This window comes from Papaver somniferum, chromosome 2 (assembly GCF_003573695.1).
Source record: "Papaver somniferum cultivar HN1 chromosome 2, ASM357369v1, whole genome shotgun sequence".
NCBI classification, from domain to species: domain Eukaryota; kingdom Viridiplantae; phylum Streptophyta; class Magnoliopsida; order Ranunculales; family Papaveraceae; genus Papaver; species Papaver somniferum.
In genome coordinates this window covers 72120055-72126792 of record NC_039359.1, presented here as the reverse complement: position 1 = coordinate 72126792, position 6738 = coordinate 72120055, and the positions used below count along the sequence as shown (strand labels likewise).

Sequence of the window (6738 nt, the reverse complement as noted above, 5' to 3'; positions counted from 1 at the left end):
TGGAATGACCTGGAGATTTTATTTAAAAATAAGGTATTTTCTTCAAATTTGATCTAAATTTATGAAACAACTATTTGAATACCCACAAAAATAGTGTCAGGGTTCAAAATAAGAGGGAAAAGAGATAAATTCACTAAGTGAGAATAAAAAATAAATAAAAAACCGTTTTGAAGTAAAATCTTACACAAATAACCTTTAAAACTTAGTTAATAATTACAATCATTTATCAGGACGCTTGTCCTTCTATAAAGATAAAGATTATATGGAATCAATAAATTAATAAATTATGATCAATTCTATCCGACATAAATTAAATTTGTTAATTGATTCTATCTTAGTTTCAAAATAATAAATTGGTCTCACTTAAAACCTATATTTAAAATCAGCTTTTATTTTTGAAACATGAAACCATACTATTATTTTAAAACAGAAAGAGCATAATTTTTTGTGCCCGGAACCAAACCGAAAGAATCTGCCCCGGCTAAATTCTAAGTGATCGGGTAACTATTGGACCCGCACCTACATAGATAATTGAGCTGGATGCCGGTAGATTCAAATCTGGCGTATTTGAGTCGGCCAAATAGTACCCAATCATGGCTTTGCTTTTCAGCCTAGGACCTACAAATTAATGCATGGGACTCTATCTGACATCATCTACATAGATGGTAATCATGGATGTCTAAAGTTCCCCCAAATCCCACCTCCATAATACCCTAGGGGAAACAGGCATAGAGGCCTTAGCTTCTCTTTTATAGGACCATCATACACAAGCAAAGAGACTACCCTATACATTTAGGCTTCCCTTTTGTGGCAAACTCATTCCATCTCCTTCACAGCTTTAATCAATCCAACAGCCTTCAACCATTTTCCATTACCCAATGAATATTTTCAAAAGATTTTTCTCTTCCCTCCTTGGGTTTTGCTTACCTCATCTTTATCTCTATCTTCTAAACCTAGCACTGTTCACAGTACAACAACTCAGAGTCTTTTATCTCTTAAAGGTACTACTGCACTGCTACTGTTTGCTATAAGGCCTCTCTAGATTTTTACTCAAGTTCTTTAGGTTTTAAGTTTCAAAATTACACCCAGTACAAGACTTGAGAGAGAAAAAGTAAAGGGAAAAATGCTTTGCCCATGAACAGGAGTTTGAGCAGAGAGTTAGTGAGAGAGAGATTGATAATTTTAGTAGCTTGTGATGATTGCAGTGAAATGAAAGAACCCAAACAAGTTTCAGAAAGAAAGATGGGGCCTTGCTCTTCATATCAAAAGGCTGCAAAAGAAATGAGTGGCACTGCACCATTAAGAGAGGTAATGCTTCTTTCTCTTCTTGTTTTTACTCTTTTGTTGTTTTTGTGTCATTGTGTGTGGTTGCAGCAGCTTCTTCTTTCTCACTGTTATCTTAATTGCAATGGGTCCTATTATATCTCACTGAAAATGGCTTTTTTGACTCTTCCAACTTTCATTATTAGACTTCTCTTGTTATTGAGCTTCTCTTGTCTTCTTTTGAGGACCCATTCGAGGGGTTTATGATCTTAAATATTTGGTGGGTTTTTGTTGCAAAAACAAAATCTATTGGAAATCAATTTGATCTTTGATGGGGTCTGAGAAAATCTGAACTTTTAATGGGGTTTGATTTATAGGTGAGAAAAACATTATATAATAATGTATGTAAAAATGGACAACATATGGTTATGAAGTTTTGTTTATGATTTTTGTGAGGTTTCTTGAAACTTATGTAAAGTAAAATCAAACTTCTAATCAATCAAAGTGTGAATTGAAAGGGGGAAAAAGAAAAAGAAAATTTACTGTTTGGAAGGAGGTTGTAACATTTGATTCCTACTGAATCTTTTACTTTCTTCTCTTGTTTTTTTGAATTTTCTAAGGAACCCCACTGTGTTGTTTGTACAGAAATTTCTTTCTTACAAAAGGGGTTTCTCTTTTACTTTTCTTGATTAATTTGGGAAGATTTTGTATTTCTAGTTTGGGAGACAGTAAGAGAGGAAACTATATGAGTCCTTTGAGATAGACACTGAGCTTCTTCATTGTTTTTGGTTTTGATCAGGTGTTGAGGAAGAAGAAGAAACTGTATCTTTGGTGGTGGTTCATTTTGCAGTTGGCTTTAGCTTATTCAGAGACTAAATGCAGGTTTGTTATTGCAGAGTTTCTGGTTCTTGCATCCATATTTTTGCATAGTATTTGTTTTGGACTATTTTGATTGAAACTGTGGATTAGAGTTGTCTTCTCTTTTTTCTGAATTTCTTGGTTGGTAAGAGCAACTAGAGGTTACAGTTTATTTTGTTGGTTGATAGCTTTCAGTTCTTCGATCTGCCATATCATTACGTTAGCAAATTGGATATGTTTGTGCCTTTGTGGTCCATTGTGGATAATTTGTTTAAAGTTAGTTTAGACTGTTACTGTTGTTATACAGTCTATCCAACTAACATTAGGGAAGCCAGGTTGGTCTGATGATTAAGATGTCGGCGGTTCACCCAATGTCATGAGTTCGATTCGTATAAGGCTATAACTACAGAATTTTATTGATTAAAAAAAAATCTGAGGCTATGAGAGCAGTTGCCATTGAGGCCAGCTCTGCACTTCCTGACTAAGAATGATTTTTTAGTTTGTTTATGCTTGTCTTGATTGAAAATCATTTAAAAATTGACTGTAGAGTTGCCCTGCTGCTTCATGGGTGTTTATTGTTTCCTTATTTCGGGATCTAGTATTTTGAAGTGGTATGTCGGTATATTGAACAGCATCAGAATACTTGTAATTTTTTGTATCATGTAGATTCTTAATTATCATCTCAATTACATTTTCAGGTACAGTTCACTTGACTAAATTGGATATATGGTTGAATTTTCTGACTGAGAAGTGAAGTAGCTAGCCACAACTTCTTTGATTGTGGAATGTGAACTATATTTGTTGTTTATAACAAGCATATTACCCCAACTACACCACTAAGTATGGAGAGGAACATGTTCAATCCTTATCTCAGTGATCGAAGTCCTACGGTTTTTGCTGGGATGTCGAATATGTTCTCAAGTTCTCTGATTCAGCCAGATGCCGTAGATCTTAACACCCACAGCCAGTTTACAGCTAGGTATCCTTTTCTGTCGACATTGAATGGAGAATCCATCTACGGTCTTCAAGTAACCGAGCATGGTGGGGTTACTAATACAGAAGCATTGAGTTCTGCGAATGTGCCACTGGGTAATCAGGAAAATTTCTTTGCTGGCGGAACAAGTTTATTAGGTACTTCAGTTGCCAACCTTCTAGCTTCAAGATCTGGTCTGCATGAAAACCTCAACCAGTATCAGATGGATGAAAGTTTGAATGGATATCAGGTTGATGACTTGAGAACATTGATGTCAAACAATTGTGGCGACACTTCAAATTCATCCTTCGCAAACTCCATGAACTGTGGCTATGGAGTGCAAAGAGATATAGAATTCTTTCCATCTACCAAAGATGCTGAAATGAACTGCCACCTCGCCACTAGATGGGACTTCAATCAATTACTGGGTCCTCAAGAATTTGCAGAAAAATCTTCTGTAACAGTGGCAAGTAGTCTATACGGCTTAAATATCCCCAGTAATGAGTTGTCGTTAACTCTTTCCACCCAACAGCCTTCTATTGTTAACTTGCAAAATATTCCAGACCAATGCTCAGAAATCAGTTGTTCAGGAGTGACACATGATTCAATTCGTGAAATTACAGTAGCATCAAAGCAAAATGCTTCTAACAGTAAGGGTCTTACTATGGGTTTCAGTTCTTATCGTTCGGTTCAGCTGTCTGATATATTATCCGGCTCAAAATATTTCCATGCAGTACAGCAAATACTTACTGAGATTGCACATTATTCAATTGGAAATCTTGAAACTGGCATGGGTATTGATCCAAAATTTTCTCTTTCGGGTGGCACTGTTGATTGGAGAATTTCGAGCAATAGGTCTGATCAGTTACCTTATTCGTCTGGAGAAATTAGAACTGGGATTCAAATTAATTCCAATTTGCAGAAACAGGATAGCGAAGAGATCAAAGCTCATCTTTTGTCACTGCTGCAAATGGTATGCTCACACCAGATACTATTTAACTTGGATTATATTCTGGCATAATCAACATTGGGTAACTTTTGTTATTCGCTCGAAAGCTACTTTTGCTTGTTTCATCGTGTTTTTAATTAGTACAGATTGTGACTATTCTCTCCTTACTGTCAGGTTGATAGCAGATATAACCAGTGCTTAGATGAGATCCATACAGTTGTATCAGCATTCCACGCTGCAACTGAATTGGACCCGCAAATGCATGCTCGTTTCGCCGTTCAATCTGTCTCTCATTTATATAGAAACTTGAGGGGAAGAATTGCTAATCAGATCCTACGAGCTGGAGAATGCCATAGTAGTGGCCTCCTTACCGAAAAGCACTCCCTGGAGTCTTCTTTCTTACAAAAGCAATGGGCTCTGCAACAACAGTTAAAGAGAAAAGATCATCAGTCATGGAGACCTCAGCGAGGGTTACCCGAAAGATCTGTCTCAGTTTTACGAGCTTGGCTGTTCCAGAACTTTCTCCATCCGTAAGATTCATATAGTTGAACAATTTAGAAATGCATTTGTTTTACATGCTTTACCGCTTTTGATTTTAGACCTGAATGGCTGGATCCCATAGATCCTGTAGATGATTTTTGTTTTTTCGACTTGTGTTTCTCAACTTCGTTAGGGGACATTGGTGGTGTTCATGTTGAGCATAGCCTTAAAATCCTAGTTGTGATACGTTAGACTGACAGGCGCACAGTTCTGTAAAACCTCCATATCTGTTAGTGAACAAAATTGCTTGTAATTTGGATGAAAATTCTTTTCACGCTTTCTAGGCACCGAGTCTCAGAGCTTTTATACACTAGCTTTATAAGTATGGATGTTTATTTTCAGGTATCCTAGGGACGCGGAGAAGCATTTACTTGCAATCAGAAGTGGACTGACAAGGAACCAGGTATCTACATCTCGCAATACTTATGATACTGAAATAAAATCTCTATTTTCTCATTCTCATACAAGCTGAGGAATAAGTTAGATTCTTGCACTGATTTAGAACTTACAATCTTAATGCTGGTATTGTATCAGGTATCTAATTGGTTTATAAACGCACGTGTGCGCCTCTGGAAACCAATGATAGAAGAAATGTACACAGAGGTGAATGCTAGAAACGGTCTACCAAAATGAAGAAAGAATCAATATCAACGATCCTAGGAACCACATTAGCAACATTGATAGCCAGATTTTCCAAATGAACTAAGTCTGTTAAATAAATGATTTCTACTAGTATTTAGATCTTGGTCCATCTATCTTCCGAAGATTGGAATTGTTCTTGATGTTATCACCAAACCCATTAGTCCACTTTTTTGGTTATGGTTAGGGGTTGAGGTGGTATCTGTTTTTTGTTTTTATTTTTGGGGGGTAATGGAACTCATTCTGGAACTCATTCGCAGCCCCATAGGATTTTGACATGTATATTAAACAAATCCAAAAAACTGAAATTTCCTTAATTTTATTTCCAAGCAAGTTTCTTACAGTAGCTATCACTCTTCCAGGTTCCAAGCCTTCAAACTGGTGTGTTGCATTCTTTATTGTTATGCTGTTTCACCCGAAAATAACGAAATTCATTCATTAAATAATGACGTCTAGAGTGACACCAAAGGTGCAAAAAATGAATAAGAAAGATGGTGGAAGAAAATGAAAAGAAAAAGATATAGCTAAGCCAACGAAATAGCAACTCGGAACCCTCGTAAAGGAAGCAAACACATAAAAACCTCCAAGTAGCAGCTACCTATAATCATACATTTTCAAGACACACAGGGGTACCAAAAGACACGAAAATCAAGTTACTTTTCAATTTCATATTGAAACGAGCATTTGACGGCAACAATGTGCTCATCGTTAGCAGAATCGAGGCCAAAATCTCCCCAACCATCATCATCCTCGATTAAAGGTGTTGGGATCCTAATCCCACATTGGTTAGATGGGGCTTAATTGGTAGTTTATAAATCAATGGGTTTCCTCATCTAGTCAATCGGTTTTCGAGTTGAGTTCTACCCATGGGCTTATGACGAGTTTAGGGTCGGTACCCTACATTTGGTATCAGAGCCAACCACCACGACTCATGCCCCCTCCACGGAAGGGGTGACCTATAGGCTAGATTAAAGTGTTGGGCCACCTATGTATGGGCGTAGTTGTCACCCGCATTGAATACTGATAGGGGAGTGAAGCCGCCAGAAAGTGCTACCTTCGGATCAGTGTTGATAAAGTGGGCCAACGAGGACGTTGGGTCTGGAAGCGTGGTGGGATGTTGGGATCCTAGTCCCACATTGATTAGATGGGGCTTAATTGGTAGTTTATAAGTCAATGGGTTCCCTCATCTAGTCAACCGGTTTTCGAGTTGAGTTCTACCCATGGACTTATGACGAATTTAAGGTCGGTACCCTAACAAAAGGCATTTTTATTTCTAAACAAGATTTTGAATTTCTTATAATAAGATCTCTACGAATACATCTCATCATAAGATGGTCAAAGACACCCATTATCTTATTAAAAGTAATTTGCGAATTTATTTCAGCATTGATTTAACAGAGAGAGTAGTAGCCTATTGGTTTTGCTTCAACCATCTACAAAAAAAGGAAACAAAATCTGAAGGCAAACCCAAAATCTTTCCTCATAATTTGTTTTCTTCTTATTTTTCTAAATTGCA

General features: G+C 37.0%; 1 pseudogene; it reads left to right on the top strand.

The window, feature by feature from the left end:
- Positions 1-731: 731 nt before the first annotated feature.
- Positions 732-5554, top strand: LOC113353510 (annotated as a pseudogene).
- The last annotated feature ends 1184 nt before the right edge of the window (positions 5555-6738 follow it).